Source organism: Camelus dromedarius, chromosome 9, assembly GCF_036321535.1.
Source record: "Camelus dromedarius isolate mCamDro1 chromosome 9, mCamDro1.pat, whole genome shotgun sequence".
NCBI lineage: Eukaryota > Metazoa > Chordata > Mammalia > Artiodactyla > Camelidae > Camelus > Camelus dromedarius.
This window is the reverse complement of record NC_087444.1, coordinates 27268267-27291772: the sequence shown is the minus strand read 5'-3', so window position 1 is coordinate 27291772 and position 23506 is coordinate 27268267. Positions and strand designations below refer to the sequence as shown.

Genomic DNA, 23506 nt, shown 5'->3' with positions numbered 1-23506 from the left:
CTAGCTCTCCTGACATCCCAAGTAGTGGGAATTATCAGAGAAACAGAGCTAAATGGTCCTTACCCTCAAGAGCCTGAAATCTCGCTAGAGAGACAAAATATAGATACATGAAACAATGAAAGAAGTTATTTTAAAGCTGCGTTAGTGCAGATAATAAAGAACAGAGTGTCTCCATCAATGGAAAGAGGATACACTGTAAAGAGATAATTTGGAGGGTTCCCTGGTTTTTTATTTTTGACCCAGGTCTTGCAACATTTTTATTAGGTCCACTTCCAATCAGAATATGTTTTATTTGTGAAATATCTTCCCAAAGCTAGAGAACTTCAGACAGATATAGAATTTTTTTTTTAGTAGAAAAGATAGGATTTGTGGAATAAATACCATTTTTGTTCAATCATTAATAAAATGAGATTGATCCTTATTATTTAGGAATTTTCCTCTGATCATGATTTTAAAGCCATTTTTAAATGTATGTTTGTTGTTATTGTTTATATTCAGCCCCAAAGATAACTTTTTAAATATTTAATTTTAGTTAATTTGTTTGAAAAAATTCCTGCTCCCTCCTTCCAGCCGCTTGATAACTTAGCTAAAACATAGATTCACAATATTGATTTCAGATTTCAGGTTTTGCACTTTGCATCAAATTTCATTAAAGAAATAACTTCTTGCATTGGAATTCAAAACACCACCGGCTGAAGTTCCCACTGTGCTGCCGAATTTTAAAATGAAGTTTGCATGCAATGACGTTTAACAAGAAAAAGACCTCATTTAAGGAGACACAGGAATGACAATCATTTCCCTGGGTATCTGCGCACAGCCACTTCTCAGCTAGGGAGCCAAGCAAAAGCTCAATATTTGGAGACAGAATAAAAGATTACCAGGAAAAGGCATAGCGCAATCTGAAATTATGCACAAATTCAAGAAAAGTCTAAATTAAAGACAGAATGAAAATTTCAGTCATGTCACAAATGTCCAGGCTTGTTTGCCCCCGAATCACTTACATGGCCACAGCAGATCCTTATATGACATCTACGCCCACTGTTACTGTAAAAAAAAAAAAACATAATTTGCTACCCAACTCCTCACCTGTATCTCTGTCTCAAATTAGCATGGACCCCCTCCCCCACACCCCACTTCCAGCCAAGTCTACTCTCTCTGAAGCTGCCCAGTTGATATTTGGTTTCCATTTATAATATAATCCATAAAATATGCAAGCCATTTATTTTTCAACTTTTATAACTTAATCTTTCAAATTCTTTGGAGATGTTATTTTCTAAATTAAAAAAAAATTTTTTTCTAATAGTATTATGTCTTAATTTGGCCAATAAGGGCAAGTAATGTAAAAAGCTTTAGAAAATCCTGATAAGATACAATTTGTGTGTGAGTGCTTTAATTTTTCATTGAAGTATAGTTGATTTACAATGTTTCAGGTGTACAGCAGTGTTTCACTTATACATATATATATATGTATTATTTTTCAGATTCTTTTTCATTATAGGTTATTGTAGGAAATTGAAAATAGTTCCCTGTGCTAGACAGTAGGTCCTTGTTGTTTATCTATTTTATATATAGTAGTGTGTATCTGCTAATCCCAAATTCCAAATTCATAGTCATCCCTCCCCCTCCTTTCCCCTTTGGCAACTATAAGTTTGTTTCCATGTTTGTGAGTCTGTTTCTGTTTTTGTTAAGAAGTTTATATTGTATCTTTTTTTAGATTCCACATATAAGTGATATCATATGATATTTCTCTGACTTACTTCCTTTAATATCATTTTATTACAGTAAATAAAATAGAGCAGGTTTCAATAAATGTTTAAAAAGAGACTATTTTTCTTATTATAAAATCAAAGCATGCTTGTCTCAATAAATTCAGACACTACTCAAAAGCATCAGGAGGAATTTCAAAGTCATCTTCAATCTCCCAGAATAAGCACTGTAACATGAGGGGAGGAGGGTATCAATAAAGACCATCACACTCACATACCCACACTTGTGCACGTTTTCCATAAAACAGGATCAAGTATATTTGGCTACCTGCTTTTTTCTACTCAGTAATATACCATAGGCATTTTTCCCATGTCAATAAGCATAGATTTTAATAATCATATTAAATGCTGCATAGGATTCTACCTTACTGAAATACCCACATGCATTTTGCTAATCCTATGTTGTTATCACGCAGGGCAACTTCAGTATTTCAGTATTGTAAACCTCCTGGCTATGAACACACACTGACATCCTTACCCAGCCTGACCTAGCTGATCTCTGTAAAACAGACTAATGGTCCTGCTATTATGCTTCAGAAACCTTTTATGGTCACCATTCCTCTTGGACGTTATTTGGGTTATGATCTGATGCAGCCCGAGTGCCGGTGAATGCAGAGCCAGTGACTAAGGGGGTGATACTTCCAGGCACCATCTCTAAGAGCCGGGGGACAGGGGCCCCTAAGAACCTCCTCAACAGTTTACACAGACACTCTCTGGGGCTCTGGAAATAGCTGCGAGACTTGAAGGCAGAGAGCTGAAAAATCTTAGCAGTGTGGTTAGGGACAGCTCCGAGACACTATGAATGTTCCTACGGATGTGACTGGTTTCTATCTGCCAGGAATGAAACTCCCATTGTAAAAAGAACAAATGAATGATCATGTTTTGGATGCACTACCAACAAAGGGGCCAGCTTCTCTTACATTCTCCCAGGAAACAAAACATATGAAAAATAAGTCTCAAATCATCACTCTCAGAAGCCAGCCCAGAGACCACAAGGGAGAACCTTCACTGCCCAGCCGCGGTTCTGGGACCTCTGTTCAGAAGCCACCGGGCCAGGAAAGGCCACAGCCTGACAGCAGCTTAATCCATTATCCGATGCTGCCTCCTTCAGCCGGCCCGTTGCAGGTGTACCTTTTTGTTTCCCAAGGAACACAGTGGCTAACTTTGCAGCCAGGGCTTTGAGAGTGTGGTTGCCAGAGAAGCAAAACAAAAAGACCACCTCCGGAATGGGAGAAAATATTCGCAAAAGATGAGACAGACAAAGACTTAATTTGCAGAATATATAAACAGCTCATACAACTTAATAATAAAAAAACCAAACAATCCAATCCAAAAATGGGCAGAAGACCTAAACAAGCAATTCTCCAAGGAAGACATGCAAATGGCCAACAGGCACATGAAAAAATACACAATATCACTAATTATCAGAGAAAATGCAGATCAAAACTACAATGAGGTATCACTCAGTCAGAATGGCCATCATTAAAATGTCCATAAACAATAAATGCTGGAGAGGCTGTGGAGAAAAGGGAACCCTCCCTCATGCACTGTTGGCGGGAATGTAGTTTGGTGCAGCTGTTACGGAAAACAGTACGGAGATTCCTCAAAAGACTAAAAATAGACTTACCCTATGATCCAGCAATCCCACTCCTGGGCATATATCCAGAGAGAACCTTAATCAAAAAGATTCATGCACCCCAATGTTCATAGCAGCAATATATACAATAGCCAAGACATGGAAACAACCTAAATTGTCTATAGACAGATGACTGGATAAAGAAATTGTGGTATATTTATACAATGGAATACTACTCAGACATAAAAATAATAAAATAATGCCATTTGCAGCAACGTGGATGGATCCGAAGACTGTCATTTTAAGTCAAGTAAGCCAGATAAAGAAAGAAAAGTACCATATGATATCACTAATATGTGGAATCTAAAAAAAAAAAAAAAGGACAAATGAACTTATTTACAAAACAGAAACAGACTCATACATAGAAAACAAACTTAGGGTTACCAGAGGGGGAAGGAGGTGGGAAGGATAAATTGGGAGTTCGAGATTTGCAGATAAACAATATAAAACAATGTAAAATAGATAAACAATAAGTTCATACTGTATAGCACAGGAAACTATATTCAATATCTTATAGTAACTTATGGTGAAGAAGAATATGAAAACAAATATTTATTATGTTCAGGTATGACTGAATCGTTATGCTGTACACCAGAAATTGACACAGCATTGTAAACTGACTATACTTCAATAATAAATATATATACATATACAAAAAAAATAAAAAGAGAGAACATTTTTAAAATCAAAAAAAAAAAAAAAAGAGTGTGGTTGCCAGAAGCTTAGCAGCGTGTGACCACTCCCATCAGGACACAACTCAAAGTCAAGTTGCAGACTCTCTCCCTCATGACCAATACACAACATGGCAGTGGGTTTGGTTATGCCTTTATCATCATAAAAGGATCATGATTGAGGCAATCTCTCTGAAATCAGTTGTGTCTACAATTAATGGCTGATTTCACAGGGCATTAACCAGCCCCAACAACAGTTCATTAACTGCTGGCAAGGGGGAATATGCCACTGTTGGAGGGTACTTCTGCTGCCCCCATGGAAATGACAAGATGGCCTTTCTGGGCACCTGGAACCCCAGGGCAGGGAGGTAGATCTTGGCAGGATGGTTTTGTTATCTGAAGCTGGGGCTAGGCAGCCAAAGATGCAAGAAAACCGAGCTGGGGCTGAGCTGGGAACTAACCCCGATCCACACAGTGAGAACCACTGCAGACCACTGTGAATGGTCTAGAGTCTGGCTACTTCCAAGCCCCTGTGATAAGGGGACGTGCTGGTGGGCAGTCCATGGAGGGTGGCAGCAGGAAGTCTGGACAATGGGCAAAGGGGAAAATGATGTCTGATCGTGGAGGGTCCAAGCTTCCCCCACCCTCACACTGGACTTGAAGTGTCTCTGGAGCAGGGAGCAGGCCTTTTTTCACTCAGCACTGCAGCCCGGGGCCTGGCACATAACACATGCTCACTAAATACTTGCTGAGTGAATGAACAAACTTGTGGGGGTTGGGGGTAGCTCAAGGCTAGAGTAAGACTTGCTGAGTTCATAATAGAGACCTAGATCTGCGGGGAAATGGAAGCAAAACCTTTATGCATGAAGTCAGCCAAAAGAAGACCCAGGATAAGCATGGCAGGTACATTCTCCAGGCTTCAGGGCCCAGGCTCTTGTTGGGCTGGGTGGCCGAGGAGTTACAGGGCGCCTGCCTTTGAGGTTCCTTCTAATGGCCAGGGTTGTGTCAAGATCAGTGTAGGGCTGGGCAGACCTGGGGAGCCCACAGGGAAGGCCACACTAATGCATCTCTAGGACAGTGGGACCAAAGAGGAGAATCTTTCTTCCCCAGATCGTGTACACCCTAGCATGGCCAACAAGACCTCCATTTTGGCCCCTCCTCCTCCTTCAGGCTCACCCCAGACTCTTCTCTTTCCTCTGCTTTCCACCACCCTGGCTTCCACTTGGTTCCTCCTCCACGTCATGTTTTTTCCCCACTTTGGGGCCCCTGCACACACCATTCTCTCTGCAGCTAATGTGCTCCTCTTTCTTTTGGTTCAACAGATCCCTGGACATCTGAGTTGAACTCGGGATCTCTCTGCTGGGAGAAATCTCCATTGGAGACCCTTCCAGGACTAGGTGCCCCTTTGCACCACAAAACTGCAATTTGTAACGTCATGTCACTGTTTAGCTAATGTCATCCCCACTCAACTGCAAACTCCGGATAAACCACATGCATTGAGATCAGCAGTGTCTCCCCAGTGCCTAGCACCATACCTGGAACACAATGGTTTTCATTATTATATTTGTTAAAGGTAAATGCGTATGAACGGGGTCCTTCCTTTTCCAGTAGGTGAGCAGATCTGAATCAACGAGCTGGAGGAATCTGCCAAGTCCCGCAGCAATGGCAGTCTTCACAATGCACACCTCTGACCATCTTAAGGAGAGTGAAGATTTTACTGGGAGTACCAGTCAAAGACAAAGCAAATGATGGGCAGAAATGGCCTGTTTTCATCCTGTGTGTTGTCCTTTGCCTACTCAGGCTAAAACCACACATTTCCTGGGAGGCTGGGTATCTTTACAGATGAATTCACCGCTTTCAAGCATTTGACAAAGGTTGACTTGTTCCCATCTAAGTTGACACCCGATGCTGGGTCTCATGGGTCTCTGGCCTGAAAAACAGACTGAAAACACCTCAAACCTCAGCTAAGTGGGACTGGAACCCATTGACCTCATCATCTCTGCGGTGGGCACTGCAAATCATTTTTAAGATTAGTGTATTTGGGGGTTTGTTTTTATTTTTGTTTGTGCCTCTTAAAAATGGAAACAAGAAGAAATATGCCCCGGGGTGGCTCATGGCTGGCTGGGGCTGGTGGGGCTTTGTCATCTGAAGCCCCATTCGGGGCTGAAGGGGCCGGGATTAGGGGGAAAACCAGCAAATGAGCTCAGAGAGGCAGGAACAAAAGCTGAAAGAGATGACCTCACCTCACAGAGCCAAAGGGACAAAGCTCTCCGCAGCCCTCGGCCACGCTGCTTCAGTTTGGTCCCGGTCTTTGTGACCACAGCTTAACAATTTACGTGGGTGACGTGCAGAGCACTTTCACGTTCATTAACTCATTTGATCCTCACAACTCAGGGGAAGAGATCAGGGCAGGCCTCGGCCGCCTCCTTTTGCCAAAGGAGAAAAACAGGAGCTGGGCTTGCAAATGACAGTGACCCCACCAGGATCTGACACCCCCCCCTTTCGACCCCCTCAGCCAGTTTCCATTGCCCTCTGCAAATCTTCCTCCCAGCTTCAAAATAAAATAATAATCACAGCTAATACTTCTTGAGAGTGTACTATGTAACACCAGGACTATGCCAAATGTTTTATGTGCATCATCTTATTTAATCCCCTCAATAACACCACGAAGGTGTGTATTAGTTTCATGCAGCTGCTGTAACAAATCACCACAAATTTCTTCAAACAACAGGAATGTATTCTCTGATAGCTCTGGAAACCACAAGTCCAAAATTAGTCTCATTGACTAAAATCAAGGTGTCAGGAGGGCTGGTTCCTTCTGGAGGCTCCAGGGAAGAACCTGTTCTTTGTCTCTTTAAGCTTCTGGTGGCTACTGACATTCCTTGGCTATGGCTGCATCACTCCAGTTTTCAAGACCAATATATTCAAATCTCTCTCTAGTCCATTTCTATCTTCAGATTCCCTTCTCCTCTGTGTGCCTGTGAAATTTCCCTCTGCCTCGCTCTTATAAGGACCCTTGTAATGGCATTAAGGGCCCACCCAGATTATCCAGGATAATTTCCCCATCTCAGGATCCTGCACTTAATCACATCTGCAAAGTCTCTTTTTCCAAATAAGCTAACATTTACAGGTTCCAGGGAGTAGGAAGTGGATGTCTTTGGGGGTCATCTTTCAGCCTATCACAAGTAGGTAAAGTTGTTACTCCCACTTTGCAGAAAGAGGAAACTGAGGATGAGAGATGAGATCACATGCCCAAGGTCATGCAACCAGTACAGGTGAAACTGGGATTTAAACCCAGTCACTCTCAGGCCAGACCTCACTGAGCTATACTATCTTCCTAACTTGCCCAAGACTTGGGCAAATCTTTTTTAAAGAAACAATCAAGCAAAAAAAAAAAAAAAAAAGACAACTCTAAAGGCAGTCTGCTCATTTCCCCCCAGCACTAAGTGTGTGGTTAGCAGGCACCATGACCCAGTGAAGCATGGTGTCTAGAAAATGGGCCTCGTTCCTGGAATATGAGTTCCACCCACCCACTCTGGAGCAGAAACACTCATTTTACTCTGTGATAGGTCAGTCACTTTTGAGGGGCTTTCATCTCAAGAAGCACATCTCGTTTTTCACAGAAGCATTCTAAAGGCATGGACGACTCAGCCCACTGTGTCCTCCCACCCTACACCCAGGTGCCTTTTTACCCAGCAGAGGGTCAGGGGACAATTTCCATTCTGGTGGAACCCACCCAAGAGAGGCTGGGGATTCGTGATTCCTGTGTAAAGAGATATCATTTTCCTTTGGAGTTACTTTCCTACAGAAATGTACCACCGAGTGGATGAAGGTCTCCTCACTTTCTACTAAAACCATTAACACTTAAGTCCAAACTGGGAAAGGGAATCCGTGGGTGACCCGACTTTGCAATAGCTTCCAAAAGTCTGTATCACACATGCAACTATATGTGTGTGGATAGAGGTGAGAGGAGGCAGAGAGAGAGAGACTCAGGATTGACAGAGGCCCCAAAGACTGGAAACCTCAATGCTATCTCAGAAAGGAGGCATGCCCAGGTCCCCCTGCTCCTCCCCCTCTATAGACACAGGGACAAAAGGCACAGAAGTGACAAGCCTATGGAAAATGGAATGAACAAACATATGACTCATCCCTACGTGTCACAAATCCCACAGAAGTGATTGCAACTGACTCGTCTTCTTGGGTTTCCAAGTGCAGCTAAGCCACTCCCAGCCCAGAACGTGCACTAGGGCACAGCGTTTCAGAATGGTCAACAGGGGGCAGTGCAAAAAAAAAATAAAGCAATATATAGGGAAGCCTCAAAAACAAGTCATGGGCAAATGTGATTAAGTAAAGAAAGAACTGGTTCACAGCACTTCTCCCTGCATGAGCAGAGGAAGGAACTGCTGTCGGAGAGGAATCCCACAGCGCCCGGGAATCAAAAAAGCCAACTTCCAAAGTCTTAAGGAGCCTCTTTCAGGCCATACTGAGTCACTACAGGTAACTTCAAAGACAAAATCACAACAAACTTGACTCTGCCATTCAATCACTTCCGAAGGGCAAGGTCCCCAGTTGGTTACTTCTGAGAGTTTGAGCGTGTGTGGGTCCCTCACTGCCACTGGGACCATTGTTGAGCCGGGCACTGACGCCCCCAAAGCCGTGCTGTCTGTCGCTGACTGCAGGACAGAAGACAGTGGGCTGTCTTATTGCAGGACAATCACAGAGCCGGCTCAGAGCTCCTGGGCCCCAAGTTACACACTTGCCTCAACACACAAACATGTCCCTTGAAGCCACAGCCCCTCAGCAGCAGAATGAGGCCCTTTCGGCCCCCAAACCTTCAGGCAAAGCACCTAATCACCCTTTGCATTAGGATGTGGGATCGGGGAAACAGACAGAATCAGTCCCAAGCCACCGTGAGTGCCGGGACCTCTCCGACTTTGTGTCTTCTCACCCACGTCATGGGCTTAAGAACCTCGGCCCCAATCGTCAGGAAGTTCTTGAGAAGAGGAGATATATAAGAATGTCTTATAAACTATAATGTACTTAGACTGAGTGAAGAATTATAGATTTTTCACCAAGGGAAGAGCTGCAAAACAAAATTTATTTTCAAAAGCAACTTCACATGTCATTCGTAAAAACGTGTTTAATGTTATTTAACTAAAGTTTTGCTGTTGATTAAAAGGCTTTTTAAAATTATGGCTTGAGGTTGTCCCCCCATTAGGAGGACAGTTCTGTTCATGAACGTGAGCCCCTCACGGCAGCTAGAAACTGACCTCTGGGCCGGGGTTTACATTCTGACTATAACATTTGCCCCTAACCAATATTATCCAACAACAAGACATCTGCAATAAACTAACTTGCCACTATATCCATTTTTGCTGACCCAGAGCAGGACCTATGCAACCTTCATTCCTAGGCTTCACTCCTGCAGGGTGCAGACATCACCCTCTCTGCCAGAAGAATCCTTGCACTGCCTGTCTAGACAGTCCGCTCCTAAGCAAAGGAGACAGGAGGCAATTCCTTCTCTCTCCCCCAGCAAGGAGTTCTGCCTTCTTTGTTAGGGTTCGAGCAGACCTTAACATTTTCATGAGATAGTGAATAATATACAGTGTATTTGTGAGAATAAGAAAAAGGGATTTTCTCTGGGTGGAACAATTTTTAGAAACCTCTCTCTCTGAGTGGCCCAGCTCTGGACCAGAGTCTCCAGCTTGGGTAAGATCCAGTGTTTTCTTGGTTTACAAGATTCTTGCCCGTGAGGTACCCACGTACCTGGGAAACTCCCACCTGGTTTCTGCCCATTCTTTAATTATGTCTGCCACTTGCACACCTTTGCCCTTGACTTCTGTCTGCCAGGAATGTCTTCTCCCGAATCCTTATCCACTATTTTACCTGGAAAACTCCTATTCATCCTTCAAGGTCCAACAAAGCTAGCTCCTTAGGTGAAGCCTTATGATCTCGTAAGTTTTCTGCACCCCACTCTCATCCCTGCTTCATCCTTGACTCTTTGAAGGTTAGCCTACTGCCCAGCACATAGTAGGTGCTTTTAACTGTTGGCTGAATGAATGAATCAATCTTTTAAGCCCCACAGCACTTTGTGTAATTTTTGATAAGCCTCCTGATGCCCAGTGTTGGAACATGGTATCACCGTGTACTGTAAATGTGAACTCTTGGAGGGAAGGGTTTGCACTTTTGAAGTCCTGCATCCCCCAAACCCAGCACAGAGCCTGGCAGTGCTTGGCTGAGGGCTCCTAAACGTGCTTTTTGCACTGAACGTATCCAGAGCAAGCTGCTTCAGGAGCTTTCTTTCCAGCAAGCTGTTCCACATTCGACACTCAACAGAGTGAGAATCATAAAATGAAAGGCCTGTGTGCCACTCACAGGGGCTGATGGCTTTCCTGACGATGAGAACCTGCTCCTTCTGAGTCACGTGCCTTGACCTTACTCTGAAGGACAGAAGAGGCAGGCCCTGGGACACAGAGGCACTGCAGACAAGATTGGGTTTCCTCACTTCCCCGTCTTTAAACTTTGTTGACTGTAGCTTTAAATATTTATAACCAGTGCAGGAAGTTTGGCTGGAATGGAGAAGAGCAGGGGAGGGAGGAGGATCTGTTTCCCTTTGACTCGATGATGCTGGCAGAGTGCGTTTTCAGCACTGTTCTTCTTCCAAAGACCAGCGCTCCCAAACGTCAGCCCCATCCGCGGCGGGCGGGGGCGACTGTGTGGGGATTTTAAATGATGGTTTTGTTTTCACCCATGAGCTATTTTTCCTATCCTAAGGGATGTACTATTGACCCAGTCATGGAACACAGACACAATGCAGAAAATTGTCACTCAACCCACCCCTCCGCAGAGGGGCCCAGCCGTTATGTAAAGAGGCACAAAAGCTTTGACTGGGGCCAGAAATTCCAAGTCAGTGCTGAGTGGGCTGGAAGTTAGAAGTGGGATGCCTGGGAGAAAAGATGAGTTTTCTGCCCTCTTTTTTTTAAGGGGATAGGCAGAAGTTTCCAGATATGGCCTGCCCAGTAGTTCTCAGCAGAAAGACTGCGAGGAAGCTAAGTCCCAACAATCACCACTGTTTATGCAGAATCTCTGGCAAACGGCTTCCAACTCAGCGAGTTTTCAAATACGCATCATCCCACCGCAATATTCTCTCCCCACACTATTTGCAGCTAGTGGATTTTGTTTAGAATCATTTTCATGATTTGCACGCGTTTTGTAAGCAATATGAGGACCAACTCCGAAAGAAAAGCTAATCAGGGCTCTTCCCAGAGACCCTGCAATCGAAATCAGATGTGCTGGAGGAAAAATTAATGGAAACACAGAGAGGGTAGGGCTTGCTGCTGATTTCAGAGCGGAGAGGGGGAATCTTCACTGAGCAGAGGGTCTGGGGATTCCAGCTGTGCAATTGCCCGTTGTCTTTATCATGCAGGAGGCAACATCTGTACGAAGCAGTGAACATTCCTGGGCCCCAAACCTTACGGGAAAGAAAGGGTGTTTGGGGAAGGGTAAAACAGCAACATGGTTTGTGCCGCCTACAAATCGTGGTGAAGAACCCCTCAGATGGGGTAAAAGGAGACACTGACATCCAGCTTTGTGTCTTTCAAGCAGTTCTGTCAAGCGTAGCAGGTTTAAGGGGAGCTAGCTACGTCACGTGGTGGTTAAAAACAAAACTGCACAGGCAAAACAGGGACATGGGACAAAAGCCCGGAAGAGGTCACCTTTACCCCTGGCTCAGGTCGTGAGGTACCATGTAGGTGAAAGTGTGACTCGGAATATAAATGAACGAGTGCCGCCTGAGTTATGAAATCACAGAAGAAACAGGATCTCCCGCGGCCGCTGAGATGCGTGCCAACAGCACAAGTGGGAAGAGACAAAATGTTTTTAAACTCACAGATGGTACCTTACTGGTCTGCTTCTTCATTCTAAGTGTTAGAGAGAAGCTTTTTAATCCTAAAAAAAAAAAAGAAGAAGAAGAAGAAACTCACTCAGCCTGCCGGAAATTCTGCGACTGTAGCTCATCAGGGGTGTCAAGTTAAAACACTCTTTTATTAAAGATAGAAATGCCTTCAAAAGGCAGCAGAACCTACGCCACCCTCTGATAAAACACGGCACTGGTGTGAGTGATCTTTTCCCTTATTTTTCAGCAATCTCTCTCTCTCCATTTCAGGACTGGTTAAAACAGCACAATTAGTGATGAAAAAGCCTCACGAGGTTAGCGCACCCTTCTCCGGCCTTCCTCTGGCTTTTTCTTTCCTCTCTTTTCGTGTATTTCTACAGGGACTCTCTTGATGTGTAAAGACACACATAAGTGTGTGGACACATGGCTCACGTACAGACACTGACAGCGGCTATATCCATTCACCCAAATCAGATGGGAGAGAACGTGCTCATTTAGCAGTTTTCGTTCAAAGGAACGAAGTGCCTCACAAAAGAGGCCTAATAAAGGATTCATGTAAAAAGCGTCTCCAAAAGTAGGTGCGTAGTGTCACCAGCTATAGGTCACATGCTTTGTTCCACCTATCTGCCTCCTGCCTTTAAAAATATAAAAAAGAAGGCTGTTCAATTTTATAAATTCAATTTGGAAATTGCTCTGCTATGCCCTGTAACCGCCATTAATAAATGATAATTGACTTCACCATTCCGTAACCACCTCTGTTTCACTCGGGATATGCAGTCGATTATCTAGAGATAATGACAGTTGCGTGCTCGGTTACTGCTTAATTTCACAGGCCTGGGGACGTGTCCAGATAAAGAGAGAACGCGGGTAAAAAATGGCAAGTTTCTCCCTTTATTGAACAAAGCTCAGTTTCGAACTTGCCACCAGAGACGGTGGGAGGTGATCAGAGGAAAGAGCCGTCTCCCTGCAGGTGGGCGCGGTCAGCCCTGAACTACACTCGCCCAGAGCAGAGAACATCTTTAGCGATGGTGCAGCAGTCCTTATCCCGCGCCGGTAAACTGGCCTCCCGACCTCCAACAACAAGGGAAATCAGACGCCGGCGCTGTGGAGGGAGAACTCTCGCGACTCTGTTTTATGTAGAATTCCAATCCCACCCCCAGGATCTGCTTTTTCATTTCACTGCTGCCCTTTTCTCATCACCCCGACCTGCCTCTGCATTCCCCAGCCGATCAGCTTTTATCTTCACGTACAGAGGGCAGAGCCTGCCTCTTCCAGGTCTGCTCTGGAGGAGGATTTCTCCTGAAGGCTCTTATGAAATGGGGTGGCTGCTGCCTCACTGAGAGGTGGCTCTGCAGCACATATTAAAATGCTCCCGCCTGCATCCAACGCGGGATGTCATGCAAACCTGAGAGATTCCAGAGGTCACTGATTTCTTGGTTTTTGCCTCCCAATTTGAGTTGTCATCAACCACTTCAGGACGAGCTATGGACTGAGCTGTGTCTCCCCAAAATTCGTTTGTTGAAGCCCCAATGTGATGGTATTTAGAAAAGAGGTCTTTGGGAGGTGAGTAGGTAGGTGATTGGGTTTAGAGGAGGTTGTGAGGATGGGGTCCCCATAATAGGATTAGTGCCCTCATAAGTAAAGGCTCGAGAGAATTTGGTCTCTCTCCCCACCACCACCATGCGAGCACTCAAGGGGAAGGCAGCTGCCAGCAGCCAGGAAGTGAGCCAACTCTCACCAGAGCCCAGCCATGCTGGCACCCGGCCTCCAACTTCCAGCCTCCAGAACTGTGAGAAGTTAATGTCTGATGTTTAAGCCGCCCAGTCTACAGTAATTTGTTAGAGCAGCCTGAGCAGACTAAGACAGAAGGGTTAAAAAAGGCAGAAAAATAACAACAACAACAAAACCAGAGATAAAAATTTAGTTAGGAGTGACAGACATCTGTGCATTCTGCTCAAGTCGAACACCTGCTCCACCCTCTGCTCACTCTGTCAGTTCGGCAAGCATCTCCACTTCTCCAGACCTCAGTTTCCTCATCTGTTAAATGTGCATGGGACCCCCACTCCAGACAGTTGTGATCGAAAATCAGAAATCACTGGAACATAATTCATAAACATTCAGCAAAGTCTTAAGCATTGAGTAAATTCTCAATAAATACAATCGAAATTCCCAAGGAGCTTGAAAATACATCTGTCCTGAGAGAAAATACAATAAGAAGCAGCACCTGAAGAAAAATAATACATAAATCAAGAAAATGCCCCCTGAAACATCAGGGTACCAACCACGTGGGAACAGCAAGGTCACTGCCCGTCTCCTGCGATTCACCTCTCCTCCCAAAGGGCAGCATCTGCTCCCCACCCCACCGTGGCCTGAGACAAACAGCAAAACCCAGACCTGCTGATGGAGTTGATGGTTCTGCTCCGTGACGTCCAAGTGTGAGCTCATCCCCTTTCTTCACCCCACACCCTCAAACCCCTCTATCCACCAGTGACTCTGTTTTCATTTTAGTATCAACATCTGGTGCCTCTAATTCTATCAACACCCAAACATATGGAAGGAACAACAAGACCCAGCGAAGTAAACCATTATTTTTTTAAAAACAAACCAGGTCCTAAATACCACTTGATTGCTAAAAGGGCACTTACTGAGGTTTATTAAGTACATAGAACATAAATCTGTTTGGCATGTAATTAATTCAAAATTACAGGAACACTAAATGTGTAATTAAATCTACACGGAATGTTTAGGCCTTTAGCTGGCATTTACAAAGGAAGCTATGGGAAATTTATTAGCTAGCAATTTATTGCTCAAAATACTGGCCAATCATGAGTATGTTGATTGAAATCTAGCTTGCTGTCAGTCTGCTGTTACGGGCCAATTAAAGGTTCAAAGTCTTGCAAACCAGTGGCCGAACAAGAGTGTATTGCTCAGAATGGAATTTGGCAGTTAGAGCTAAGTTTGCCCTTTGCATTCAATATCAACAAGTGTTTTTATTCCCCTGGATGACAAGCACACAGCGCAGCATTCCATCAACGGACTTAAAGACTTAATTGTCACATTAAAACGTGATGCATAGGAGATCCTGTTAAGTGCAAGACAACGTTGTATTTGAAATTCTCACTGACAAACTTCACTGAGTTTAGCCAGAATAAAGTACTTCCTCTGGCCTCCTTTAAATCAAAAGTGTAATATAAGAAAAGGAAGGACTCCAAAGTCATTCCAGAGTTTCTTTAATCATTTCTATGTCTCCAGCAGGTCAGGACTAGAGAGGACCATCCAGTGGCCAGAGTTGGCCTGGCCCTCAGTTGATGGTGTGTTTTGCAGGTCCCATTGGTCAGCATGGGTCTAGGTGCCATGGCGCATCACAGCTCCAAGGATGTCATCCCTGAAAGCTCCTGGAAGGCTCTGAGAGGGGAACAACCAGGTGGTCAGACTCAGCGAGGGCTGTGGACTAGTGCTTCCAGTGAGCCCAGTCTCCAATCCTTCACTTGACAGTCTGGTCAGAAATGTTACCTTCAGCTGCTGTGTTTCCAGTGGCTAGAGGCCCTAAGTGCTAAGCTTTGAAGAAGAATCCTCCTTAACTTGATAAGGAGGAACTGGCGATTCTACTCATTCCATCTGTGTGACTTAGAACTGCATTTGGTTGCAAGTGATATAAAACCTAACCATCCTATCTTCAAGCACAGGGATCTACTTTTTCCTCACCAATAAGAAACCTGGAGAATTGTGGTCCAGGGCTGGTGCAGAGACTCCACAATGGTATGGCCTACTTTCTCTATCAACTGCTTTGTCATTTCAGTGTGTTCGTTCATCACCTCTTGGCCACAGAATGGCTGCCGTGACCCCATCTATCATACCTGTACTCCAGTAGGAATGAAGAAGGGTGACAACTTATCATCTCACATAAAAGATCATTGTGACAACACCAGTACTGGGAAAGCAAAAGAGCCCGCAGAAACTCCATAGCAGCCTTATACCTACATCTCCAGATGGCCATTGTGTCATGTTGTCACCTCTGGCTGAAAGGTGACACTTGTGAGGTTTTGTAAACAGAGATTGAGCCAATCAATTAACTCTGATGGCCACACTATCCCTTTTCCATTCAGTCCCAAGAACCAGTGTTTGACATAGAGTAGGAATTCAATATATGTCAAATAAGTCTCTGAGACCCTTCAGAAACCACTTTGCCAATTCAACCAGACACTATGTCAGACCCAGGCATACAGAGGTGAACAGGTCAAATATTTGCTGCTTTAGACCAGAAAATTTTGCTTTTTGGATGAAGAGGACAGGACCCCAGATTTGAAAGAGCTAGCACTCTAGAGTAATGCTGTCCAGTAGAACTTTCTATGATGATGGAAAATTCTCTACCCACACTGTCCAATATAGTAGCCACCAGCCATGTATGGCTAGCAAATACTTGAAAGTGGCTCATGGGATTGAGGAACTGAATTTATTATTTTATTTAATTTTAACTAATTCAAATTTATATTTAAATAGCCACATGTGGCTACCATCTTGGACACCTCATGTGTGGACATCATGCACACACACATTAAAAAGTCAGAGGCTCTCATTTTAATAGAGGGGTCTCTGAATGCCATGGGAGCCTACAGGTAGAAGCTAATTTCTGGGGAGAGCAAAGGGAAAAATAAAAGAGGATGGGTTGTTTAATCAGGGTTTTGTAGGAAGGCTAGGAGTCCACCTCTTGATAAAGGAAGACCATGTATCAGTACTGCAAGAAGAGAGAAAATTGTGTGCACATAAGAAGGGAGAAAAACAAGGGTCAAGAGAGATCCTGAGCTAGAATCACCTAGTTAAGTCACTCCCAAATTCCTTACCCATAGAAACTGAGGTAATCAATGTTATTTCAAGTCACTACATTCTGGCTCATTTGTCATAAGGCGATAGGTAATGAACAAAGGGTAAAACACCACTTTGTGTGTGTGTTGCTAACTTCATCCTGTAAATAATGATAGAGATGGAGAAAATACAGAGGTGTTGCTGTGGCTTAGAAGACAAGAGAGACAGGCCTGTGAAAAATGCACACATGTGGAGCTGAACACTCCACCACACCCAAGCGAGCCAGAGGCTCTAGACACAGCTCTTGAAGCCCTCCCAGCACTGACGAGCCCCAGGAAAGCCATTGAATTTCAAAAGCAACATTTCAAACAACACTAGGTTAACCTCCCTCATTGTGATCCCTGCAAACAATCACCTTTTCTGCCATACAATAAGCCAACACAAATTTCATGGGCAAGACGCCTATTTTTAACTTCCATATGCAAAGCTGGGGGGAAGAAAAGGCTTTATGCAAATACAGCAAAAAAATATATATCCCCAAAAGTCATCATCATTAGGCTTATTTCAAAATCAGATCTAATATTAATTTCCAGGCAATAACACCCTTGGGAATGAAAAGACTTGATTACTCTATAGGAATTCTAGTGAATGGCGCCTGCCACTCCCCCACCCCACTCACCCCAACTTCTCCAAGCATTTTAAATAATTTCTTTCTCCTTTCTTTCCTTCTGTTTCTTTCTTTCCTTTTTCCTTCCTTCCTTCCTCCTTCCTTTCTTCCTTTCTTTCTTGCCTTCTTTCTCTTTTTAAGTAACATTATATACAGTTAGGAAATACGAACGTCTTAGGAAACATTTTGGCTTTAGAATTGAAAGATCCTAACCCTTGGGAGGCCCTGTGAAGGGGCCAGAGAGCATTGTGGGAAAAGTAGAATGAGGTCATGGATCCCAAAGGAGGTGAGAGCTTGTCTGCAGGACTTGAGGCCAGAATCAGATCCTACAGGGGCAGAGGAACTAGGCAGGGCCCCTAGGGCAAGCACCTCCACATGGGTCATAAACACCAGAGATGGTGGGGGAGGAATTTTAAAAACAAACAGTGAGGAGGCAGAAAACCTAAAGTGGCTGTTTGAACTCAGTGTTATTATTGTTTTTTAAATTTCCCTAATATTTAAGCCAAAAATTGTCTAGGCAGATACGGCCAGCAAGTGTCAATGGCACCATCTTGGTATCTACAGAGTGGAAGGATTTTCTCCTACATCTTTTCTCTGTTCTTTCATTGTTTCATAAAACAATGGGTTTTCAGAACTGAAGGGTCCCAGCAGTGATGAGGACTAACGGTCCCTTTCACAACTAAGGAAAAGGAGGCTGGAGAGGGCAGGCAACTCACCCCACACAGCTCGCAGGGTGACCCTGCTGGGCCAGAAGCCCGGGGCTCCTGGTTCTAGTTCGGTCTCTTTCCAGCACTTCAGAAGAGTGAATCCCATGTTCCCCGGATCTCAGATCAGAAGGGTGGCAGCACAACAAAGGATTAGTATTCACGCAACCAGACTGTGAACTGCTAATTTCTTCCGATGAGGGAATCTTACCAAGAGATGCTTCTTGGTCCTAGTGAATACAGTCTTTTTAGGAAATCCACTGTCTTCTACCCCAAACCACTTCAGTTCCAGGAACAAGACAAACAGGTACAAATTTCATTCAAATGAAGCTCTGTCAACACTCCCCGTGGGGCAAAATGATATCAGGAAATTAGCAATGAAGTGGTTCTACCAGCTACAGAATTTGACAAGTTATAGAATCTCCGAGAAGAGATTTGGAGGGACCCTTTCAGGCTGGGGGACTGTAATGGGATCCCCTATCCCCAAGCCCTGGCCTGTAGCCTGCTCTCCCAGGCAGCCTTCTCTCTGCCTTGTTGCAGGGGAAGGTTTCCTTTTTCTGCTCTGCCTCTTCAATTGAACAATTAATGTACACATGTGGAAGAAAATGAAAACCTAACAATAACACATACAAAGAAATTAAGTCTCCATCAAACTCCCAGACCTAGGCCCTGTCTTCAGGTCCAAGCACTATTCACCGTATTTTATTCCTGGCCTGTGTGTATATCTCCATTTTCTTTCCACCAAGGGGAACATTCCAAAGTCATTATATTGCCTTCGGTATTTTTCACTCAACAAAAGAGCTTTGAGATCCTACTAGTCACCGTATAGAGACCCACTTTATTCTTTTTTCACAAGTTCATAATATCCCATTGTTTAAATAGACAATCATTTATTTACCATTCTGTTATTAATGAACATCCTGGTTGTTTCCATTCTTTTGTTTCTCAAATCTATGCTGAACAAACAGTCTCATACACAGGTCTGGAGGATAAATCCCTAGTAGTGGATGTGATGGATATTTTATAGTCGGAGACAGGGTTTTCAGGCATATCAGTAATCACAGAGCCTCTGTACAATATCAGGAGAAACTTCCCATCTTGGTTTCCCCCTCACCCTGGCTTCTTTTTCCAGCTCCCTCCAGCCCTCGTGATTCTGTCTCCTGTCCCCATGGCATTCATGTACTGTGTCTCCTCCATGGGTCAAAAGCCCTAAGGAGAACCAAACCCCACTCCCCTTAGAGTCCCGTGGGATGAACCTTCCTCCCTCTGCAGAGAAAAGCGATTCATGAAACATCTGCTAAAAGAATCCACGGCTGCCTGAACGGATGATGGAGTGAACAGCAAGCACTTAGTAGGGGTCTCATAGTTTTTTCAGTGGATTTCACTCTCAACCCTTTGAACAGGAAGATACAAGGTCTCTCTCTTCTTGAACGTGGAGGAAGATGTCTTCCTTTAGGTCACACTTGTGTTTTTCCAGATGACCCTGAGGGTGCAGAAGGAACAAAGAGCAGACCTGGCCTCTCCCAGGTCAGTGGGCATGGTGTGTCTGTGTGTGCCTGTGTGTTGTGTGTGTCTGTGTGCGTGCACGTTACTGAGCACAAAGCAGGTTGTTCCTTAAGCAACAAAAAACAACAAAAGCAGACTACCCATGACCTTCGGAAGAACCCTACCCCCCCCCCCCCCCCCCCCCGGCAAAGGCTGTCGGCAGGACTGCTTGGCGCTCTTTTGTTCTGCACTAACTGGAGCTGTCACGGACACAGTGCATCTCCCAGTGGCAGCTCGCTGTAAGCCAGGCAAGCTCTGTGCAGATGCCCTGCCTGGGAATTCGCTCTGGCAGGAAACTGGGGCTTGATTCCTCCAACAAGGGGAGAGTTTGCAGGAGACAAGGAATCACGAGAGCTGAAAACCACAGCATCTTATACTGATGACTAGTTAAGTGCTAGGCACATCTGACCCCTGCCCAGTGGGGTCAGCACTACCATTACCCACATTTACAGAGGAGGAAGCCGAGGCATGGAGGCTGAGTAATGTGTTTAGAGCCACACAGCTAGCATGTGGCACGAGTGGAACAGGAATCTCAGCCCGTACGATTTCTCATTAGGCTGGGGGTGCCAGGGGAGGATTCTGTCTATACTGCAGGCACTGCTCTGAGAAATCCACACATATCTTGGGTGTTCCTCCCAGAAGCCCTGGGAGGCAGGGACCATGAATAACTCCATTTGCCAATAAGGACACAGGAGGTCACCTCAAAGAGACTGTGGAAGATCCCACTATTAGTAACTGAGGGCTGCGGAACCTGGACCCCTTGAGCTCCAAAGCCCATGCTGAGAACCATTGTTCTGCACTGTCTCTGACCCCACAGGCCCTGCTTGCAACAGCTGTCCTCCTGTTTTACATTTAAAACACAAGTGGCATCTTACATCTGACTTTGGGAACTTAGCAAACAGTTCCCACAAGATAACATTAATAACTATCACTTTATGAGTGTTTATTGCCAGGTATTGTGCTAGGTGCTTGACCTTTTAAAAATCTTTTAATCCTCCCAACAAAGTCAGTAGCACTGTCTTCATTTTACAAGGGAGACAAGGCACAGAGAGGTTCAGTAAGTGGCCAAGAGTCACACAGCTTATAACGGCAGGACTAGGATTCAAGACCAGGCAGTCTGGTTCTGGAATACGGCTTCCAGAATTAGCAAATTACAAAAAAAAATAAATGACAAGTAACTGTTTTAGCATAAGAATGTCACATGTGCTATCCCTGCTCCATAGCGTGCGTGTTCCACACACAGCATGCTTCTTGGCACGGGTGGCCAGCGCAGAGTCACAGACTCACCTCCATGTGGACCCTCAGTGGGGAGAAGCCTACAGCCTGCCCCGTCCTCTCTGATCACCCCATTTCCCATCTGCAGGTACAAGGTATAAACACACATCACTAGTCCTACATAGAGCCCCCTCCCAGCCCCTGTGTTGCTTGTGATGCTAAAGAGAGTCTTCATTCACCTCTGGACCCTGGGGCTTGTCTGTACAGCCAGAGGCTTGTTTCTACTCCCCCAGAACTGAGGTTGGGAATAAAGCTGTAGCCCTTTTGTTTTGCATGTCTACAAAGTGCCTGAGGCTGCCACTCCCCTTGAGCTTGGAAATGGGCGAAGAGCGCTGAAGCTGAAGGACCCTCCTGCCCCGCAGCAGGGAGTCCTGAGCATCTGCCCTGGGCTTCAATCTGGAGTGCGGGTGCAAGAAAAGATGAGGCTCCTCCGAAAAGAATGGAGTAGGAAGAGTCTGTGCAGCTGTGCATCCAGGGACAGGGCCAGTGGAGGTATTTTTTAGGGTGGAGCACAGATAAACCCTCAAAACAGTCGAAAACCAAAGTAAAAAGTAAAAGGCAGCTCGGAGACGAGACAGACTCCAGATATTTACAGAGCCTGCTGTAGCATGTGTGCGTGGATCCAGATGTGAACTTCAAAATTGCCATTTGGGGTGCTTCTTGGGGCTAAGAACCATGAAGACACATGTCCCCCCTGCGGTTTTATGGCCGTGTTTAGCGATGAGTGATGCTGAACGGCACGGAGCCATTCTGCAGCGAACGCCCAGGCCTCGCAGCCGCTGCCTCCCTCCTCCCTGGTATGGGGCTGGTCCAGGCACAGACCTCCTTTTTGCCCCCAAAGCTTTCTGTTTCCACAAAAGGGATTCTCAGCAAAACAGCATCCTGGCCACAGGTAATCGCTGGCCTCTTTCTCTTTAAATAGCTTCTTTGTAACCACAAACATGTATGTTTTTCATAAAGCTCTGAAAATTGTACGAGGCCCTGGGGAAGTACCAAGCGGAAACGCGGGTGCTGGGAGATTAGAACTCCACTACTCCAGAGGTACAATGTGCTGTTTGTAACAATTATAATAATACACCTGTACCACCATTGTCAGTGTGGGCCAGCCACACGGGGGCTCATTAGTATTGTATTAGGGCTGCATGGGGAAACAGATAATGGCCCATAATGAAAAATGCCAAATTTTCTATATAATAAAAATGAACTTGATTAATGAAAATCACTTTCAGGGAAAGAGTTACAGCGTTGTTAGAAATAAAAAATGATGTATTAATCCGACATTCTTACAGATGGTCCCAACCTCCTGACAACTGCTATTCATTTGAGATGCTATTAGCATGCATAATTATGCTAATTAAGTTGTAATTAAGCACCAATTCTTCAGAGGGCTTTTTTTGTCTATCATTTAATACAACTCAGTTGCAAAGAGTGCTTAAAGCTTTGTACAGTGTTTCATTCAAAAGGGGTTCCCAAATTTCTTAGCAGAGATCTAGCAGCTGAGCCTTGGATAGGAGCTATAATCCTTGTTTTGGTTAAAGAAAAGTCAGTAAATACCAGCGGGGTCTGCCAGTTGTTGATAAAATAATGAACACTTTCTGCTAAAATAAGCACAGTTCAAACCAGGGCAATTACAATGAGAACAAAATGTATAATTATCAGTAGTGATAGAGCCATTGTCCTATTACATGGTCGGTTTTATTCTTTTTATTTGAAAAAGGGGGACTTAAGGAGTACATTCAATAAGAAATAATTAGACAAAATGGCATTTGATATTTTATTAAAAGTAAAATAAATCAGGAAGCTGGAGCTATCTCCTGGGGGGGTGGGGGTGGGCAGAGAAGGAATCAGTGATTTTTGTTTCCAGTTTCAAAGCCTATTGAGATAAACATTTTAAAAAGAACATCCAAAAATGATAAAGTGCTCATAAAATGGTTTCTCCAACACGACTGTGGAGGCGAGAGCAGATTTCTTAGTGAAGCTGGTTACACCGGCAACCTCAAGGATCCATGTTTCACTGTCAGTCTGACTCAATTCTACCACGTTTGTTCCCCAAGTATGTACTGTGTATGAGTATGCTGGACGCGGATTTATGTTCTGCTTTGTCTTCTTTGCCATTCAGCATGATGAAGCCAGCCAGAAAGAGCCAGGAGGAGAAGGAGCTGCAGCACAGGGTTGTCAGGAGGGGCACAGGGGTCCACGTACCCAGGGCGCCAGCACTCTGCTCATCTTCCTAAAAAGCTGAGAAACGTTCCCCACTTAGCCACTTTGTGATCTTAATTCCACCCTGAGCTGAAGGGGCAGAATCAATCAACAGACCTCGAGAAGCCCTGATTCTCCCTAAACTTGACTTGAAGTCACCAAGAAAACCAAGAGCCGACCCCACTGCCACCCCGTCTCCCAGCTGCCCCGTGAAAAACGACCAGACGCAGTCAGAGAAACAGCCCTGGAAGGGAGCCTCTGAAATAGCGTTATGCCGGAACTTGGCAGCCTGTCTCCCTCTTTCTTCTCACTGCAGCATTTTAAAAAATAAATATCTACTTTCTTA

At 44.7% G+C, this 23506-nt stretch overlaps 1 long non-coding RNA gene across 1 annotated transcript in view; it reads right to left on the bottom strand.

The window, feature by feature from the left end:
* Positions 1–23506, bottom strand: part of LOC116154815 (uncharacterized) — a 584547-nt gene that overhangs the window by 458065 nt on the left and 102976 nt on the right. Inside the window, exon 3 of the long non-coding RNA XR_010382264.1 lies at positions 1002–1044. This is a non-coding gene — a long non-coding RNA (uncharacterized LOC116154815). The remainder of the gene's footprint in view (positions 1–1001; positions 1045–23506) is intronic.